The sequence below is a fragment of the Coloeus monedula genome (assembly GCF_965178545.1).
Source record: "Coloeus monedula genome assembly, chromosome: 1".
In the NCBI taxonomy this organism is placed as follows: domain Eukaryota; kingdom Metazoa; phylum Chordata; class Aves; order Passeriformes; family Corvidae; genus Coloeus; species Coloeus monedula.
The window spans coordinates 102,328,109-102,350,357 of record NC_138781.1 but is presented as its reverse complement, the minus strand read 5'-3'; the positions used below and the strand labels follow the sequence as shown (position 1 = coordinate 102,350,357).

General features: G+C 36.6%; 1 pseudogene across 1 annotated transcript in view; it reads right to left on the bottom strand.

The window, feature by feature from the left end:
* Window positions 1-18,210, bottom strand: part of LOC309573469 — a 34,617-nt pseudogene extending 16,407 nt beyond the window's left edge. The window contains exons 1-2 of the transcript in view: window positions 18,019-18,210; window positions 13,384-13,513 (exon numbers count right to left, since the gene is read on the bottom strand). The product of the transcript in view is annotated as an uncharacterized misc_RNA (transcript). The remainder of the gene's footprint in view (window positions 1-13,383; window positions 13,514-18,018) is intronic.
* Window positions 18,211-22,249: the final 4,039 nt, after the last annotated feature.

Here is a 22,249-nt window from a genome sequence, read left to right as displayed (position 1 = left end):
AAACCTGCTAGTAATTCATTCAAGGGAAGTTTAGTATCCACAATTCCAGTACATCAAATATTAATGAAATTGACTTACAGCAGAAAGATCATGAAATCATTTGAAATGCTGAAAAATATAATTTATACCTATCTACGATTGACTATATTTTTTGTGCACGTTTAGACAAAACAGTCTTTATGGAACTCTGAGTCTGTGATGACATTGCAAGAAGGCTATTTCTGTAAACTTTGAGTACACGAATGTTCTATTAGCAGTTTCAGCAAGTATTCAGCAGCATAAATTAGGGGGCCAATCTAATTAAAGTTGGCATAGTCTTGTTCTTCTTCTGCACTAGTTATAATAAGAAAATGGTTTGATGTGACCCTCAGGACATGCTTTAGTAAATTATGTTCAAAGACATTCCGGCCTAAGAATTGCAATTCTCCCATTCACAAACCTCACATCACTTGAATTAAAAAAAATTCTTATCCATTCAATCACTCTTCTTGGGAAAAACCTGTGTGATAGTCTGTTTGTGGTATGAAAGAAGACTTCCAGACAAATTCAAGGGTTCAACCACATAGAAACCATAGATATATCTTAAATAATTTTGACTGAAATGCCTTTGCTCTGAGTTATTGTTTTTAGTAATATAATTTACTGTTTACAACTTAAGAAAATAAATGTTTAAAAGTCTGCAATAGAAAGATTGTCAAATTCAGAGCCACCTGATTTCTAAAGTCAGCTTTGTAATGCCTGTATCTCATAATCTAGGACAAGCGCCGTCATCTTGCTGAAGACTTTAATGTTGGAAAAGATTAATGATCACACTGTTTTTCTTACACTGTAAAAGAATCAATCTTTCAAGTTCTTCAATGAAATTTTTTTAAATTAGGTGTTTTTAAGTAAAAAAAAGTCACTACTATATATTTTTAATATGTTTGTCTCTATCTGAGGCAACAACTAGAAGGTAAGTAGTCTACCTAGGAATAAGTGATTCCATTCATGTTGACAGAATGGAGACTCCATTGTAGGAGTCTGTAACTTCAGAGAGTCTCTCAGTCTTTGTGAAACAGTGAGTAAAGAAGTCTAGCCTGCAATTTTTTATCAATGGAATATAGCACAGAAAAGTTATATTCCCTCTGCCCTTGGAGACCAGAAATACAATTAAAACATTGACATGTAGAAAGACAAAAGGAACAGTGTCTAATGAGTTTACCTAAAATAATTAATGAAGAACTTGAAGATCCATGTAGACTGCAATCAAGGAGACTGAAAGTTAATGACAGACAAGGATAGAAGAGAGATAAATTCACTAAACCAAACAGAAGGTACAACACGGCGAAGCTAATTAACTCCTTACACAGCTTGCCAAAGACAGCTAAATTTCTATTACTCAAGCTGACTGCCAGTGCTGGATAATCATTTAAGTTATCATGCAAATTCCAGCAAGAATTTGCTCATGGAAGTCTAAGTATTATTCAAATTAGACTGAATGACTGCTTTGATGGGACTCTACACTCACAAAATATGTTCCTTGAAGTGCAGTCCCTCAAAATTCACTACATTAAATCAGGTAATTTTTTTTATACCTAGCAGATGCAGATCTGCAAATTCATTCAGATCTGCTAGGGAAGAGGGGTAAAAGAAAAAGTGATAGAAACCCATTCTCGCCCTGGAACACCATATTCTTAGAGGTTAGATCCTTTCCTCAGACCACGAGCTTCCAGCAACAGCCTGCTTTACAATAAACCACGTATTCTTGCCAAAGAAGTCTTGCCCTTCCTTGTGCAGTCTTTGCTCTGGTCTTCCACTATGAGCAAGCTCTACTGCTACCCACATTCCCCTCAGGAGCATTGATGGCTCCCCATCTTCTCCTGAGTCCATCCTTGCTGTCCTATTTGTTTTATTACAATGCCACCCTGAACTCCAGGTGTTTCTCCTATGTAAACATGCTTAATAGGGAATTTTGTGTATGATGATGCTACCTGCCAGTTTCCAGAGCATTCCCACCTGACCCAAATGACAGGTCACCCAAAGGACCTTATAACAACCACCCTTCTTCCCTGCTGCTTTGCCATATATTTGCTAGAAAAATGTACATTGCACATATGGTCAACTGGGAACAAAGAGATAAAACATTTTCCACCAAAGTGATGAAAATCCCTTCTGTCTTTAAATTAGTTAGTTAACTCTTGTGTTATATTTGCCAAACAATATAGCCCAGTTGCTCAATAATATATAATATTACAACATTGTAGTATACTATAACAGGTACATTACAAAGCTAAGGTTGCCTTGCAAATTCCTTGAAGAATTTCCATATGGAAATCTTGATATAACTATAATTTGCAGGTATACAAAAAATAAATGTTATGTTAATAGTAAGAACAAGGTACAAACAGCCAAATTAAAATAGAAACAGTTTGGAGATTCTTGGCTGCTCTACATTCTATCATAACCATTTTCAAACACAGACATCATGACTTTTTGTTTGTTTGTTTGCATATATATTTTATTTGAAAATATGCAGCAACATTAATGTATTTTCACTCTTGATGAATAATGTAAATGTCTCCCCTTATTACAATATGGTACCTTGAACAATTTATATGATTATGTAAGGCACAAACAGTGGCAAATCAGGCCTACATAGTTCTAATTAAATCTTCTAAGTACACTTAAATATTCCAGGCTTTTGTTTTAAGCAATTGTCCCATTTTATTTTGACAGCAGCATCATCATAGTTCTTTCATCCTCCTTCTCTGTTCAATCACTTACTTTATTTAGCACCTTTCTAAACACAGTTTCTTTGCTTTCAGCCTGGTATGTGTGGGATGAAAACCTCCCGCTCCGAGAAACACTTCTATGGGAAAAAAGTACACCCACACACCTTCACCCCTGCACACGCACAGCTCAAGGTGACACGCCATGTGTGAACATTTCAGAAATGCTAAATAAAAATTTATATTGCATCTGATAAAAATAGACTCTGCCTTCCTGCTGCTCATTCCAGACCCTGCCGCTGCTGCCTGCTCTGCCCATGGTCAGGTCATCTTGCTTCCTGAACAGAAAGTAGGAGGAGGTGACAGCACTCAGGATAGGTCCATAGGCCTCTCCTTAGTGAGGAAGTGCTTACATGCTTGTTATCCTCCACCAACCTCTTGGCAGCATATTATCTCAGCATATTTTGCAGTTGTACCTATGTCTATCTGATATTAGATATTTAAAGGAGAAGAAGTGCAAGTGTTCATATTTTTAAAATATATAAGCTTTCAACATTTTTCTTGGAAAGCAAATATCAGAAATATAGAGGTATATTTCTGTGTTAATGACCCATGCTGTCTCAGAGTGGATGAAGGCAGAGAAATGCTATGCTGAGACACTGCATGTCACAGCCTGCCTGTATGTGTGCACTGCATTTGTGCCCAGCTACTCACACCTTCCGCAAGGCTCTTCAGAGGCAGACGACAGGCAGAGCAGAGGATATCATGGTTTAAGCCATAAAGAAGGAAAAAGGCAGGGGACAGGGGAAGGGAAAGGGTATGAAAAATCAAGCTGCATCCTAAGGATGACTATTGGAACCAGTGTTTCTCAAGAATGAAAGCCAGAGGCAATAGACAGGGTACGAACCCAAGCTGCCCAGCCCCAGAAGTCATGTAACACCCAGGAGTGTAGCACAAAGTATACACTACCAGGAATTTGCTGCCTGGCTTCTCAGATCCTAGTTATTACTTTGAATGGATTGTTTTATGGGCTGAAAATATATTGGAGAAGAAGGAAATACATAGTTTGTTTCATAATGAGGTTGTTATGCAGCTTGGTACCAGGTAAGAAAATGGAAGAAATCAATATATTATCAGTATTTCTTACCAAAAGTTTCCTTCACATTTCTTTTTGTCCTTATTAAGTTCTAGATTATACTCCTGTCTTACAGGCCAGCTGAAAGAAAGGTTCATCGTTAGAAATATAAGCAGCGCAGAAGCTTTTGCAGATAGGAACATTTCAGACATTAAATAGTAATCATCCGTTAGTGATTTCCTTTAGAGTATTTGGAAGTTTAACTACCTGAATCTGTAATTCCTTTTCTTTTCTGCTTTTCATAGCCTCTGTTCATTCCATAAGTTAACTTGTATTTCCCCAAATAAAATATTATTCAGTCCATCCTAGACAAATTAAAACTATCTCTTTAACTGTGAATGCTTTAAAGCTGTCACTGTAGACTTTCTATTTTCCCATGCAATTGCATCCTGTGATGATTTCCAAATTGCATTAGCTCAGAATTTCATCCACCACATTTACAATGTGGGAAACAAAAAACAAAGTTGCAAAACTCTTGGGTCTGAATTTAACTACTGGGTGTCACAGAAGTTATGTTGGATAGGAGAGATAATACCACACTTTAGTTAAATTGAATTTCCAAGTGGTGGCTACAGTGGCATAAAATTATGGAAGAGTAGCTGAGAAGATGAAGTATTTTTGGCTTATAGAGGTAGCAGAATACTTGCCCTCAAAAAAAAAAGTTTAACCCATTAGATTCCACTTGTGCCCCCTTTGCATTTCCCTATTTGTGTAGGCATAACTGGAATAGTCATCCTTGTGCCCTGTTTTCTTGTTTTCAGGGGGTTTCCTGTCCATGTAATTGTACACCATTTGCTTGTTAGCCCTGTCCACTTCCTCGCTCACATGTGGGTTGTCTCACTTTCCTATTGCAGCTCCCCTCACCAATCTGTTAAGGATGCTTTTTGCCCTGGTGCTCAGGTGGATCCTGTCTCCTTCTAGCATTCCTTGACCAATAAAAAAGCCCATGGTGATAAAAGGCAACATGTTGTTGACACCAGCCATGCAACTCAGTCTTGGCCTGCAGAATTGTCCTCTTTTCCCAGGACTTTTCCCTTCTTCAGCAGAATCAAGAACTGGCTGGTGTCCTTGATCATGCCCTCTAGCACCATGCAGTCATGCCTGATGTGCTCCAGCTCCCTCCTGGACCGGTCTTTGGTGTACATGTGAAAAAGCAGCAGGGCAAGCCTCAGCAGTCTCACTGCAGCACCCTAAAGTCTACCCTGGCAAGCAGCAGGTCTCCCCAGAGAGCAGGATGGGTCAGAAGATGAACAGACAAGAAGTGAGAGTCATCCCCAAATTATCACAAAACAGATGGAGGTCAGATAACAGCTATAGTAGCCCGATGACACATGTTCATCAAAGCAATGCTCATATGGAACATATAAAACAAGCCTTCTAATTTTATCTTACTTTGATAAAAGCACAGCCATCCTCACAGGTACTGAATTACAATTTCATCCTTAACATAGCACATTCCAATGCAAACAAAGTAACCGAGAGTACATAATTGTATCATTATTCTTAGTAACTAACTGAACATTCAAAATGGTAAGAATTAAAAAGAAGAAAAGAGAAAAAAAAATTAAAAACAACTCCCCAGAGATGAATAAAAGGATCTGGATGCTCTGACTGCTAGCCAAATAAAATTGAAAATGTTATCACATTGTCTGTTTCCAAAAGAAAAATTTTCTCAAGTATGTCAACAGAGAGTTATATACAAGACAAAAGAGGCATTTTTCTGCTTCATTTAGCAATGGTAAGACCTTATGTGGAACATGACTTCATACTATTTATCTTATTAAAATAAGGTTATACACAAACGGGAGAAAATTCAGATGAGAACAAGAACTGATTAAATCTAGAATCATGAACTGAGAAGAAAAGTTGAAAGAACTGTGTTTAGTGCAGAGGTATCACAGAAGCACAGAATCATAAATGTCTTGGATTGGAAAGGACCGTAAAGATCATCTAGTTCCAACCCCCTTGCAGTGGGCAGAGACAACTTACACTGAACAAAGTTGCTCAGAGCCCCAGCTAGCCTGGCATTGAAAATTTCCAGGGATGGGACATCCACAACTTCTCTGGGCAAAAAAATGAAGGATGAAGACTGGTAACATGACACTTTCTTTCTCTTTTTTTTTTTTCCGAGGACTACAATTACTAAAGTCATTATTAACCAGGAGATATCTAGGTTTGATAAAATGGAAAAAAATCTCCTTGTAAGGCTGGTTACGTGCTGTGGTATGACCTCACAAGAGTTTTATCCATACATATTCAACATGGGAATTCCTCAGACACATTAAGGATATGCTTCTCCTGCCCCAGAAGGCAGAGATTGATCAGATGAAATTGCAATGTGTCTTCCAGCCTGAGTTTTCCACAATTCTCTAATTCCTTTTGATCTAAGCTTTTCCTTCAGAAAGGAAGAGGAGATATCTCTTGTACTCCCAACTGGTTTGGTTTCTTTCCTTTTAGTGTTTTATACTGAAGGTGTATCCAATCTTCAGTTCATCATAAAAGATAAAAAGTAAGAAAAGCAGCATTTAACAGGTCAATAATCACAGCAGAAGTGTGAAAAAGGCATCTTCACTTGTCTCCATCCTCTTGCTTTCTAATTAGGTGCTGACAATTTGGCTGACACCGTGTAAGATACAGAGATAATTCTGGCTCTGGGGAGCTCAGCATCTAAGAGCCAAAGAATGAAGATCCCTCAGGATTAGTTCTTGCTTCCATGTGCTTTAAAAGTCTGATAATTTTTCACTGTAGACCTATGAATCACATTCTAAATTGAGACAGAGATAAATAGAAAGCAAGTTATTTCAGGTGAATAGGGACTTGAAAAAAAGCTATGCAACGTGCTGCTCTTGGCAGGCAGAAGAGCATTAATATAGAAGTAAGTGCTGAGTGGCATGGATATCATCACACTAGCCAAGAATAGAAAAGCTCTGTCTCTGCTATCACAGAAGAGGTTGATCACTCTATTTAAAAAATGGGAGTACTTCATGGTACATCTGGCATTTAAATACTCTATTAATGAACTTCCATTCTTATTCAGAGTTTCTTGCAAAACATATCCCCTGAGAAAATGGTCTATTGTCACTGATTGACTGAAACACAAATTTACCCACGAATTTAAAAAAAAAAAAAAAAAAAAGCCCCAAACCCCAGAATTTCCAATTAAAACAGAAAAAAAAAAAAACAAACCCCACAAAACCAAAAAAAAAACACCTTCCCCCCAAAACCAACAAAAACACCCAACAAATTATGAAACTCTGAATAATTCACACTGTGGATATAGAAGTCACTAAGAACATCAAAATAATATTTTCACCATTCTACTCAGAGCATAGCATGGAAATTTTAAAGTCAAACTAATACTATTCTAACACCTAACTGAAATGAAATTCCTGAGAAAATAAACAGAGCCTTCCAAGTATATAGAAATTCTTCTTAAAATTAACAGTTCTGAAAGTCAAATATACAAACACAGGACAAAAATATTCCAGGTAATTATAACTTCATTTGTTTTCAATGTAAATAAACATACAACACTGTTCTGCCATAAAGGGCAGTTTTTAATTAAATAGTTTATATATCATATAATTCTTCATTGCTGAAGACTTTTGACTTTCCATCAAGATGTGCAGCAAAGGCATGGTGCATAGAAGATCAATATGTTTATGATCTCTCTAATGATGTTTATTATATTTTATATTTTAAGTTAAATTTGTATTGTAAATTTGCTTGTCGTCCGTTTTAAGATCTCTGATCCAATTTTGGCTGATTGAGTTCTGCATCACAAAGCTCTTCACAAATTGATTTACTTTGCTTCTAAGACAGTTTTTGCCTATGTTGAATCATTTCCGTTTCTGTTAAATTTGAAATAATCAATATTCTAATTACATTTCAATGAAAATTTTAAAACTCTAATTCAGGGACTACTGCATTTTGAAGCAATGCAGCCTAGAGAGCTAACTACTAATAAGGCCAAGTGGTTTTGGAAGGATGTGTGAAGCACATGAAGCCAGCTGAACTTATCAGTACTTCTTAATGCGGCATGAGTCAGAGGATAGTTTGTGGTTGTGTAGGAGGCATTAATACCATGGTCTGGAAATGGGAAAACTATTGCACAGAACAGCAGCTGACAAAGAAATTCTTCATACTTTCATAAGGGCAAGACAGAAAAGGGTAAGATTATCATTATGGGCAATGACAATAGAAAGTTATAACCAAGTAGTAATGGTACATCATGTATCATCACAGATATGAGAGTGTAATATGAAGAAAGTTTGGTGTAGTGTCTGTACAGGGAGCCTGAATTAAACCCATTAAGTTCAACACAGCACTGGACCTGGAAGACATCTTGCATGTAAATTATCACTAATTGGGATAATTTAAATTGCCAGATTGGGAACAAGACAGGAATACACTTCAGATTTGAGAAGTCTTAAGTTCTAGATGTACAGATATTAATGGAAATAATATTTTTAACCCAATATTTGTCTGTTGTCCTTGTCTTAGCTTTTCTGTTTATACATCTTCATTAAAATGCTTCATGGAGTCAATATGGCTGAAAAACAACAAAGAACTTTCAGGCAGATAAGTGGATGACATGACAAAACCTGAATTTCCTGGGCAGAATAATTCCTTAAACTCTTTTTCTGTAAATTGATACTTTATTCATACTTTAGAAAAATCCCATCACAGATGAATGACTCTTGTACTGATGGCTTTAACAGAACAGAACAGAACCAAAGGACTGAAGACTGGTCTGGAAAAGGATGAAGTAAACAAATGTATCCATACCTCAAGTGACCAAAGGTAAACACATACCTGGACAAATCAGAAAAAGACAATGCACATCATATGAAGAAAAAAATGAATTTTCCCAATACTTTTTCCAACACCTGCATAAATTTCATTCAGTTCTTCTTTTCGATGTGCTAAAGACTAGAAACATATCCTTTCTCTGTATACATTTCTTTGCAAAAGTTAATAGTTTAAAACAAAAGAAAGAAGGATTGCAGGAATTCCTGCTGCTGCTTTGCAGCTGTTAGATACATGGCTGGCAACTGGTGAAATGTCACAGTTGTTTAATGTGTTTTGAGTGATCACCTGGGATGGAAAGTTAAAGATGCACATCCATACAGCCCTGTCCAAATGCATTGGTCTCTCTACACTCTTCCGTTTGAAATTAAAGTTTCAACACTTGCAGCTTCAAATACCTTTTCTTCCAGGCAGCAAGTGCATGAATTAACATCCTTTAGATGATCAACAATTCCTGTGTGACATCTCCAATTCTAATGCTTCTTCTATTAGTAGTGACTTCAATCTCTGCTCCTCACATTTTATACTGAACTTAAAATCAGTCTTCAGACATACATCCCTAAGCATTGTACATAAGAAACTACAGATCACTTTTAAACTGTTCATTAAGAATGATGGAATAAAGATACTGACTATTCTTACATAATCAGTATATCTTAGAAAATATGTAAAGAATTCTTTGCTGAAAGTGTGAGTTTTGTCTGCTTAGTGCAGGAGGATTTGTGACTCATAAAATGTGGGAACACTGATGGTAAAAAAAAGTCCCTTGAATTCAGTTCTGCAAACTGTTGGATATATGCTCACTCTGCAGGAAGGGAAAAAAAGAAGCCTCAGATTCACCCAGCTGGCAAGTACCTTCCTGTGGGATAACTAGAGTGTTCTTTACCCATATATTCATGTGTAAAAGAGGCAGCACGAACTCTCAAGTTCTTCGCAATTATGGTGCAGGATTTCAGCACTGTATCCACTTGTAAGAATATCCTGTAGCTACATAACATGTGAAGTTTCTGATATAATATCCTGAATATTATTTCTTTTCTGTCAGTCTGTTTCAGTAACTGTAAAGAAAGCATGGATAACATTGTGCAGACTGCAAGGGTTCCCTCTCACCTATTTCACAAATGCCATAGGAAACCTTCAGCCAAAATTCAAGGCAAAAGGAACAATATATGTCTTCAGATTTTTATTATATATTCTGATAAATCTCCAGGACTAAGCTAAGACCACATCTATTAAAAAAAAAAAAAAAACACTAGAATAATTGCATCAAAAATTTTATATAAGTGGTGATTGATCACCAATTCTAAGGTCTTCCATCTGCCAACAAGGAGGACAATACACCAAGACGAGATCTCTGTAATGAAAGTTAGAGTCTCCCAGGTCTCCTAGGATCTCAGGTCCTCATGCCAGCTCAGCCATTTAAATTTTCCCCTCACTTTTGTCCCTGATTGAAAAAGAACTGTGTTCACCCCACCCAGACCACAGTGGGGTGAATTGCTGTTCTGTGACCAGACAGCCACAAGGAGAGCCCTAAACAGAATTTCTCCAGTATTATTTTGACTCCTCTTACACTACAAATCTGTTGTGATCTCTTATTCACTCAACAGAGTCTTTATCACATATGAAAGAGTGCCTTTTTATAAAGACACTCTAAAGGGAAATATATAGAGATATTGTCAAAATACTAAGAAAAACATGCTTAATGTTTTTCAAATACCTGATTTCTTTCTCCTATTTCTGTTTTTGTTTTGAAAAGCAAGCCATGATCCCCAACCTTTTTTAAAATCTTGATCTTGTAGCGGCAGGGCTTTGCTACCACTTGAGCTTCTGGATCTAGTGACACTGCTGTGACCATTAGACACTCCTTGAAATCTTTACTCATTAAGCATCAGCACTCAAGGATACGAACTATGCAAATCAGAATCACACCAAATTTACTCACTTGGTATTTGTACTTTTAAAAATTATACAAAGCACCTGGGAAAGCAGAATCAGACTCACAACCTCTGTTGATTACCAGGAATGGAGCATTAGTGCAACTTTGAACAGTCTGAGTGCAGAAATATTCATTGTTTTGCAAGACAGAAAAGTTAATCCAAGATACTTTATTCAAATTTATGTAAATGCCAGCAGATATGATTGACATGTGAAGAACATTTCACATTTAGTCGAGTTAAGAAATCTCCATCACGAGCATAATGCCATATGGCATTATTTCCATTTATTTCTGCTATTTCCTTTCAATGGAAATTTTGAAAGCCAGTCATATATTCTACATCTATATTCTGCTGTCAGCCTTCATTGAAGTATGCACTGCAGATTCCTCAATGGCAGAGTTACCTGCTCAAGTTGGTGCAGGACTATCTTTGTGTCCAACAGTAACAGGTCATTATAGATAAATCCTGGCAATTTTCAATGCCTTGGGAGCGTGATTTAAATTATAAACCAGACTTCAGTTTTGATTAACACAAAAACCTCAATAATACCTACTTAACTTTACTGTGCCTATTTACAGAGCAAGCTTAAGTTTCATTTTGAATATGTGCCCACAAAGTTGCATGCTTTAAAGGCAGACACTTCACAGCTTTAGCTTAGCCAATCAATATTTAACACTAAAAGCATGAACAAACCATTAGACACCATGCAAATCACAAGAAAAAAACTAGTCTATTAAATTTTTGTTGATTAACTGCTATAAACAGAAGAAACAGATTTTGCAGTGAGTTGTTTATTTGGCTGGGGGACTGCAGATAAATTAATGCTTTTAGAAAAGTAATGACTATTGGGAATCAATAATTTATGAATCCTAACCAAAAAAACCACACTGTAGTTGGAAAAAAGTTTAACTACCTATAAAATGATCATTCTAGTATGTTGGCCAGATTTCTTTATTCCATCAAAAAAAGACACCTTAAAAAGCACTTAATATACCAGGACCTCAATTATTTTTTACATTAATCTTTTAGAACAAGATCCATATACAGGAAAATTATGAGACTAACGCTCAGCTTTCTCAACACTCTTACCCCAGTGAAGAAAAAAAAACACTTTAAAGATGAACATCAATGTCTTAATTTTACAGGTTGGAAGACAAAGAAGAAAAAAATATATATGTGGTGTCAGCAGCAAGCTAAAATACTGGCTACATGGATGTGAATTTGAAGTTTACTGTTTATTTAATCATAGCAAGATATCATCCAGGAGTTAAAATACTTGGTACTGACTAAGGTGCTAGTAAAGTAAGATAAAGCCCGACTGACAATAGTTCTGCTAGAACTACTTCATAAATAAATACCTTCTCTAGATTCTGGTTTTAATAACGTATTTAATTTGCAGTGTAGATTGAAGCCGTAATATTTATCTTCGCTGGTGATACACTTCATTCTTTTCAGACCAGGGTTTATAAAGATTGTGTTTATACATGTCTACCAGGAGATGAACAGGATTCTTCTCAGAAATCTTGATTCTCTAAATGGAAAAGGATTAATTTCTATTCAAAATTATAATCCCCCTTCGTAGTTGATTTAAATAGACATACTTGAAACATGAAGGATTTGCTGTTGATTAAGGTTTCATTTTTAGTGTGCTCAAACCAAGAGAGAAATCCCACATACTGAGAATACTGAACTCTACAGAATCATTTAAAAAAAACTTACCTCTGATACAAAATCCACTTTTTGCATGGTTTACAGGGTACCCAAACCTGTAAGGTGATTGCCTAATAGAGGTGTTGGACTGAAGAGGAACATCCCACAGGAAGGTGACTGCCTTGTTTCTTGCATCATTTCAGATTAACTCTAGCAGAGACATCCAGGAACAAACAGCTGATATCAATGCTGCTTTGGCCAGAAAAAGAACTAAATGAGCTTCCAAATCTCTACTGCATCTAACTTTCAGAATTTTATAGAAAATGAACCCTTTGTGAATAAGGGCTTTGCACTGCCAGAAGTCAGGTGGGGCTGAACCAAATAAGAGGTCTGTTTTGCTTGTCTTTCAAATGCTAGGAACCGAAATTTCCTTTCAATCTTTTATTTCCTAGCTGGGAAATACAATCAAATGTTGAATGGCATCTATTTTCACTCTGGGGAATGGGAAAGAGGAGTATAATCTTTCTACATTGAGACTAACAATCAACAAAACAATAAGACAAGCTGCTTATCTTTTGAAGGCTATTCCATATACATGTACATTCTATTCATATGTACATAATGATTCTTCTAAGTCTTCAGGTTTCAGCTGACCCGTGTTGAATAGGCACGAATGGAAAATTACTAGAAAGAGTTCTTTCTCCTCTTAGTCACAGGGTTGAAAGGGAAACCAAACTGGATGAGTGGTCAGGTAATTACAGAGTTTTCAGAAAGTACATGAACAGCTACACAGAAACTACATGGGCATAGCTAGACCTCTTTCTCTCGTTCTTCCCTTTTCTGTTTTTAAAAAAGTTTCCTTTTAAAGAAAAAGTTGCAACGCCAGATGCTCCCTGAATTGGCATAGATTTCTGTCTTGCATATATCTGAAATTTAAAAACCAGTGAGATATTTGATAACCCGAGCAATTTCTATTACTCTGAGCAATTTCTATTCCCTTTTTCAAAATTCCATCTGGGTTAGTTACAATGGAGAAAATGTTAGTTCTAATGGAGATCATCATCTTCCAAGGTGGTCTTGATGAAGGATAAGGACTTGTCCCTCTTTTCAAAATAAATTATTCTATCGTACTTGTCTTTGGTACGTATGCCATAGATTGACTGCAAGACAGCTGTATTTTCCTTATGAGTTACATTTCATCCAGGATGTCTGGATTATCACAGCTTTTTTTTTTTTTTTTGATACATGCATTGCAGTTTCACTTTCTCAGTAAGCTTTGCAGATGAATCTGCAAACTATGCTTCCATGTTGGCTAAAGCACACAGAGAAATTCAGTTTCAGAATTAACATAATTAAAAATTAAATTTATAGAGAAGCCCAGAAACAACTTTGGCACACTACAAGCAAAACACTGCAAAAAAAAGTTTGATTAAAAAAAACCCAAAACCTACAAATTATTTTTACTTCTCATTTGTGAATATCACTGAGCCATTAAAATTCGTAGAAGCCCTACTTGTGAATTGTGATCATAACTGTCGTGATATGATAAAAAAATGAAAGCTGCTAGCAAGGAATAAGAAAGCAACCTTGCTTCCACAAAGCTGGAGGCCATAAATAAAAAGAGGCCATAAATAAAAAGAACTGTGTGGTCCCTCTCAAAGAACATGGAATCAGTGACTACAGTGTGACATGATTTTATTCAATCTCTGCACATCAAGTGCCCCTCTCACAGGATATTTTCACTTTTGGAATAGGAAAATCACTACATGCTTTTTACTTTCACATTCTGAGAAACACCAGGTTGGAGGCCTCAGTGGAGCTGCATCAGAAATTGTCTAAATTCCAATCAAAATAAATCTCAGAAAAAAGTTTCCATTATTAATGAATCTATAGCAAGATGCATGGATACTATAATAACTGGTGAAGCAGGGGTCTTTAGGCTTCATCACCAGAAGAAAACAGAATTTTCCATGCTATGTATCCAAAATGAACTGGTTTTTTTCAGACACCCCAGTTCAACATTTATCTATTATTCAGGGAATACAAAATCTAAAGAGATGATAAGACAGTTTCTATGGGTCATAAGTCTGTGACTAGTTATAAAAAGTAACATCTTAAGGTTTGAGAATTTATTTGCAATAATATGTCATGAGATATTATTTTGGGATCAAAATTATGCAGCTTGAAAATTCTTGTTCAAAGGTGTAAGAATCCTGAGTATTCATGACTCATGCTGAAATTTGTCAAAACAAGCCTCACTCTTACATTTTTAATGGATTTTTCTTGGGACAACCGCAGGAATTTTTGCACTTCAGCAAACCATAGTTTTATGGAGCTCTTTGAAATTAGAACAATATGACTAATTTGAAGTCAAAACTAAGTCTGAATCAATACATTAGAATTCCCTAATGAATAAATAACTGTAATTTGAACAAAAGCTGACAATAGAAGTTAACATTTCAGGTGAGTAATAGCCTGCACAAGCTTGAGCAGGACTCAGCACCAGAGCTGCTTAAAACACCTTCCAAAATGCAACAACCTGATTGGAAATCAGAATCTACATGTATTTATCTGTATAACACTAGGCATCTTTTAGGATAATACAACACAGAGTTCCTTTCCAACTTAAATAACTCTATGGTTTTCAATGTTTCCAATGGCTCCATTTTGCCACTGTAATTTGGCATTGTTACAGTTACACTTATTTCTACTTTACCTTGCCAACAAACAGAATCCACCAAATGATGAAGCAACAAAGAAATTCTATTCTCTACCCTTTTTTAACTCAAAAAGTTGTACTACCTGAATGTACTTACTTTTAGAAACAAATAAAAGGTAATATGCTTATATAAATATATTAATAATAATGTGTCTTTTCCTCAAAATTTAGGAAAAAAAATATAAATGTTACTCTTCACAATCTCTTTGAAACATAGATTTAGAAGAAACATAAAGATTTTAGTTATAGGCTAGCTGTGTTGAAATTAGTTAGAATAGGAAGGAATTTGGGCCCAGTGAGAGTTAATTAAAATAGTTAGGAGAGCTGGACCTGTAATGTGTTCTAAGATGTTAGTAACTGATTACCAAATAACTGATGATCTGTCATTTGCATGTTTGTTTAGCTGTGCTTAGAACGAGGAATAGAAACATTGATAAGTTGGTGCAGGGAACAAGGACAATTACCAATTTCCTCCCTTGGTGGGAACCTGTTCAAAAGTCATGCAAGAGGAAACTTAGAGGTCACAAAAGTAATTAGGATTGTTAAAGTTCAGAAAGGCAAAAAGGTCAAAGTGAGGACGATGAGTTACTTCATCTTCCTTAGAACCACTGACCCAGTTCAAGACCACCGACTCAATTCAGGACACACACTACGCAGCTTAATGACATTTAAGCTCATTTCCATATGACGTGGAGAATGGGGGGTGTTAACGCTATGAATATGCATTTGTATTTTGGATATTCATAATATTTGGAAATAAAAAGCTTTGTGTTTGCTTGTATCAGGGCCTGCGTCTTAGGGAGCTATCCCACGCAGAGCCTGGCGCCAAATAAAACATGCACTTTCTAACTCTAAACTGTTAGAGAGTTTTTGTCCGTCTCAGTTGGATATCAATATCCGATCGATATTCAGATTTTTGGTAAATCATCTTAAGCTGACATGCTTCTTGTGTTCCTGTTATCTACAAACAATTTTCACAGAAATTTCAAGTATTTTATTAATTATCCTCTTATGGAGAGTGACTATGTGGGCACGAAGAAATCTGAGTTTCAGTGTGAAAAGTCAATAAACCTTGACCTTTTTTTTCCTTTTTCTTTCCTTGTGGTTTTTTTTTTTTTTTTTTTTTTGCTTTTACAAGTGACTTCCTATTTTTTCCTGTGTGTGAAATCATGGTCACAATTGCAGGTAAGTGCAATTGTTGCAGATACTGTATTGCCCTAAACAGGATTGGTTTTTTGTTTATGAGGAAGTTGTATACCTTGAATTCATAGAATCATAGAATCACAGAATCATGCAATGGTTTGGGGCTGGAAGGGACCTTAAAGACCATCTAGTTCCAACACCCTGCCATGGGCAGGGAAACCTTCCACTAGACCAATTTGCTCAGAGCCCCATCAAACCTGTCTTTGAACACTTGCAGGGATGGGACACCCACAACTTTTCAGGGAAAACTACTCCAGTGCCTCACCACCCTCAGAGATTCACCAGATATGTTACAAATCAAAAATATTCTTAAAATATAGAAAAATATTTTATGCAAAATCTTTTCTTAAAAGCCTGAGCTTAGTTTTCCAAATTATTTTTAACACTACTGCCTCCTCATTAAAATTTTTATTGACTTTGTTTCTTCATTTGTGAATTGTTTTTATTCCAATTACGTCAATATTCAGGGAATTTCCTCAAGGACTGGAACTTCACAGAAGTGCAGGCTTTGAGAATTAATAAAGTCTTACAACAGGACACAGTTTTTTAAGCAGTTTCATATTTTCTAAGAGTATTACTTACTTATATTTTAATTGAGCAATTCAAATTGTCATGGACAATCCAAAATCTGGATTCACAAGGTACACCTAGATAGTCAGTAGTCCATCAGATGCTCAGTATAAAAATCTAAATGGAAGAGAATTGAACTGGAGACTGAGCCTCATTTTATTTGCATAACAAAGTTATCTTTCCAAAGAGATCAAAAGATTAACTTACATTTAGCTTGTCTCAGGAAACACAGAAGCATTACTGATAAGAAAAGCAGGAAATGGGAAGCTTCAGATACTGTACTGCAGATTTTGTATTTGAAAGGATTTATGAGTCAAATTGGTCAGATTCCTGGATGCTCTGTGGCATTACAGCCTTTAAGTCTGCTGCATTGGAGCTATATAGATCCCACATTTAAATCTTTAACCTCCTGGCTAGCAGTTCTCAAATTGCAGTTGCAGAAGAGGCAAAAAAAGAAAGTACCTCTCCAATTTGAAATATTATCCTTTATGCAATAATACAAGTGCATATAGTAGTTTACAGATGAGTGGTGTTCCACATAATTGAAAGCGGAATGAAAAATATAAACATATGTTAATTTCTTTACTATTATTATTACAAATGAAATTTTTCACACATCTGTTTTCTCAAACTAAAGCTAAGATATATGCAGACAGTCTCCAAAATGAAGACATATTCCCTTAAATGAAAATTATTCTTCACTTATCTGTCTATATAGATAAATTGCAATTTTTTTGCTCTGAATCTCTTGCTCATTTCTCTCCATCTGGCACTGAAAGAAAAACAGAAGTTAAGAAATAAATTTTTAGCCCCACATGATGACTAAGTATTGATGATATGTTGATGTCTAAGGACATTTATTTGCTCTACAACAGACACAATTACTACAAATGTCAAGAATTCTTGAGCAGCTGGCCCCAAGGACAGGATCCCTCATCATGCCTGCTAAAAAAATATTCTGTAACCAGGGCATAACTGAGTCTCCCCCTAAAGGCTGTAATTGAAGTCCCCTCTGGACATCAGTACAAGTCCCCCAGAGAGACGAGGGCAACACATCTGAAAGCCGTAAATCAGAAAGCTGTAGGCACTGTGAAAGCTGATTCCACTGGGATAATTGGGAAGCAGGCACATAAAACATCATCTTTTTACAGAAGATGTAATCTATAAAAAGATAAACACGTACCATCTGCACACTACCCACCTGGGCAGTAGGCATACCAGAGCAGGCAATGTGAGGGAAAGCCCAATGTGCAGCTCTCTCACAGCCTCTCCTCACTCCTCCCTTACCTCTCTAACCCTCTTTTCTGCCGACCCCGCCTGCACCGAAAGGCGGGAAAATTCGCCTATCTCTGACCATTCGTGGATACAAGACTCACAACAGCAGCAGCAGCAGTAGCTGCTCATCTCAGTAGCACATCTCACTGTCACTCCATCACTTGAGCAGTTCTTCGGTCTCTGCCTCTCCATTTCTCTGCTCATCCTTCCCCACAGCCTGGCTCTTCTTTCCCAGTTATCCCAGTTTCTCTCCATCCTTTGAACCCCAAAGTAAAGGGAGGGAACGCTCACAAACAAGCTCTATTTAACTAAAGTAATTGGCTAAATGTCAATTATAGTTTGACAACAAAAACAGCACTGCGGCATTTTCCAGCTCAATGTAAAACTGTAGGATGTGATTAAAAAAAACCAAACAAAAACCAAAAGATAACCAGCAAAAAAGATTGTGCAGCAAACACAGGGCAGATCTACAGCTTGGATTTTAATCATGAGTTGAACATACATCTTCAGAGACCCTGGGTGAGTCATTTCATTTCCTGGTGCATTAATTTCCCAAATTCCAATACATAGATAATATGTAATGAATGCTGCTCTTTCAAAGCATGTCAAAATAATCTCTGTAATGAGGTTTTTTAATAGAAATTGCTATAAAACTGTGAAGAATAAGACACACATATAGGGCCAGCAAATATGTTAATACCCTTTTTAATGATTCATTAGTATTTCAGATTTAACAGATAGGCCTGTAGCAATAATGCAGAAAGAGTGGCAAATATTCTTGCAGATAGCTGTTACCACTAGAAAGAAAAGCCTTGAGTGTGGCAGTGCAGTGAAGCAGGAGACAGCTAGAAGGGAAACCATCACAGGTACCACTTCTTTACCTGCAAATGTGACCAACTGGAAAATGGCCAGGCCAAAAAGGTTTTTTATTTTCAGTGACTTTTCAGTGAAGGTAATGAAGTGAGTTGGCTGGGAGGGAGGCTTTAGCAATTTCACACCTGCTGTGAGCACCCCTGTAGATTAGCTCTAACCCTGTAGAAGCCAGGTTAACTAATCCAGAACAAACATTCAGTGACAAAGGACATAACTCCCTTTTTCTCTATAGATGAGGGTTCACCATCAAGAAAAATGCTTCTTTTTCCATGCACGATTCTATGTTTCTTGAAGTGGGATGGCTGAGTGGTAGATGGATAAAGGCACAATAATTCAGTTTGCTTTTTCCTATTCTGCATCTAATCTAATTGAACAATCAAGCAACCTAAACTGGATTAATCTATAGGCATGCCTGATTCAGTAATATAAGGGATAAGATTCTTCAGTATATATACTTTAACCCCAAAGGATAAGTTAAATGGACATCAGACATTCCTACAAACAGAAAGAAAATATTTGTAAATTAAATACAATCAAATTTTGGGGATATCTTGGTAAAGACGATTCAGAGAGGGAAAAAAAGATTGAATCTAAAAGGCTTTCCCAAATGTAGAAAAGTAAATAATATACAATCTACCTGCTCAAGTTCTCAATAATTTTTTATTCTTAAACATACTGGCCTGCAAGAGGCAATGTTATATAAATTATAGTTCTATGATAAAATGCTTCAATCAAAAAAAATCAATTTTTGCAAGAGGATATGACTTCAGGAATCCTTAATAAATGACAGTGTTTCTGCATTTTTGGAACTGGAAAATTACTTATATTTTTGGCTAGTCATCCTAACATAACACTGAATACCTAAACGTGTCAGTGTTGTGGTTTAGGAATGGTATTCTCCAATTTCATGTTCTCATTCCCCCCTCCCCTGCATTGGGCTGGAGAAGAGAATTGGAGGCACAAGAGGTAAATATCACAGGCTGAGATAAGAACAGTTTACTGGTAACAGCAATGAGATAAGAAAACATACAGTAGCAGTAACAATATTAATAGCAAAAGTGTACAAGAGAGGTGAGAATTCACATGCAAATGCTCAGCACTACACTCCTCCCCAGGTCTGAGATAACACTCGGACAATAGCAGCACCTTTATCTTATCTTGAGTTCCTGTCACAGCGCCTTAATTTACTGTTTGAGTTCCAGGTATCCCTGGAGGTGTATTCAGGAGGCGGGGTTTGGTTGTCGCAGATGCCGTCAGTCCCTCACAGCACTGTGAGGGCTGCTACAGAAAACCGAACTCCATCTCAGCCAGACCCAATACACCTGGAGATGGCTGAACAGCTGCCTGCCCATGGGAAGTGGGGAATGCATCCCTTGATTTACTTTGCTTGCATGCGCAGTTTTGCTCTTCCTATTAAACTGCCTTATGTCAATCCGTGAGTTTTCTAGCGTTTCTACCTCCAGTTCTCCCCCTGATCCCACTGGCTGGGGAGTGAGCAAGTGGTTGCACGGGGATGAGCTCCCGGATGGGGGTAAGCTATGACACCGTGATGGGAAGGTTAGATGGCACTAAATGTGGAGATCAAGGAAGAGTATTTTCACAGCTTTTTCAGGGAAATTATACGTGTTTAATGGGTGTCATCTGAATGTGTAAAACACCCATTTTAGTGACAGATGGCTAATGGTGTCCTAACGGTATAAAGGTCTGATTTAAGCAGTGGAAGAAACTCCACTGCTGAACAATTTTTGAACACCGTGAAGCACTACTGCTACCAACTCTCAAGTGAAAGGTGTGTTGGTAGGAGATAAGAAAGTTTGTCGAATTTTTAAGTTCAATGTGTAAGCAACATCCCTTTGATGTGTTCACGGCAGGAGTGTCCGCCTGTGAGGACTTGTCGAACTTGAGGGAAGTTCATGCGTCTGTGTGTGAAGGGGAAACCCTTAAAGCAGCCATTCAGAGTATTCCTGTGTATTTAAGTAAAACAAGTGAAATGTATGATGGAAAAGTGAATATACTTGTGAAGACAATTAAAAAAGCCAAGGTGAGCTACTTAGAAAAGAGAGAGAAAACCTCAACAAACAAAATAAAATATCCAGTTAATTTATTTTGTATTTTTTATTTACATGATTGCTTAATGATAAAAATTATCACCATGCATCTTTCTTCAATCTAAGCCTTTTCTGTTCAGTGATCTTGGCTGCAAATGTCTACTACTGATTAGGTCAATAAGGTATCAGAAATTTCCTTAGAGATATTTCATGAATTCTTCTATTCTTATAATAGGAAGATAGTACTGGATTTGTGTTCAAGATCTGTTGACAGTCTATGCATTTCCATCGAGTAATAACATGAAAGAAAACATTGGAAAGATGTGAAAAAACCTAACTCACAAAGGAAAGTAGTAAAGTACATTTGGGTCTCTAACTATTTAATGTACTAATACTGCATAGTTGACTATGTTTATTTCTTTCAGTTTAATTTTTGTATTCCTGCTGACGTCACTGATTTCATTAGTTTGGCAGAAATATTAAAGTTTCATTTTAACGAAAGAAAAATCAAAGCAGAAAGGCTTAAAGGTTCTCACACAAATCTGTTTTGGGGACAGGAAATGGAACTTTCTGTTTTAGAGCATAGCCATTCTCATATACCTATTATTTTTCCTGAATTATCCTTTTCCTAGTTCAACTCTACTTCTTATGTCCATCATGCTGCTAAAAATCCCTGTTAAAAGTCTGTTTAAGGAAATGAATGTTGCTGGACTTTTTCTGGCAGAGGCTTACAGAGCTGTTTCCTAAACAATGCCCTCAAATACAGCCTGGATGTGAAAACTTCCTGCAGAGGCAGTTCACTTAAGGTTCAGGCTATCCTTAATTATAGGATGTTGTCAGCTCAGAAATTTCTCCAAGAAAGACCTCTAACTTTTATAAGGCAAAGAAGCTTATGAGTTTTTAAATGACCTTCAAAATCCAGGGAGAAAGTTAGAGAGTGCAAACAATGCATCTTTCCTATACGGCATCCTTAACCTTTTTTTGTTGATGCATCCAGGACCTGACACAGGCTACCTTTCTAGCAAAGAAAGTTATATTATGCTTCTTCTTTTTCTTAAGCCCTTTTTGTAGATCTTTATTGGGAAAAAGCTTGGTAAACAGCAAAGTGACAGTCAATAATTTTCTGATAATGCACATGTCTCCTACAAGATCAACTCAAGCACACAATGCTATGTAAAATCTCCCCCCTACACACAAAAAAGAGAAAACCAAAAGCAAAGAAGACCACCCCAAACACCAAATGCCAAACCCAAATACCCTGGTTTCCAGACAAATGCCTTGGCAGAATACATGACCACTTCTTTCTTTTCCACTTTTTGATC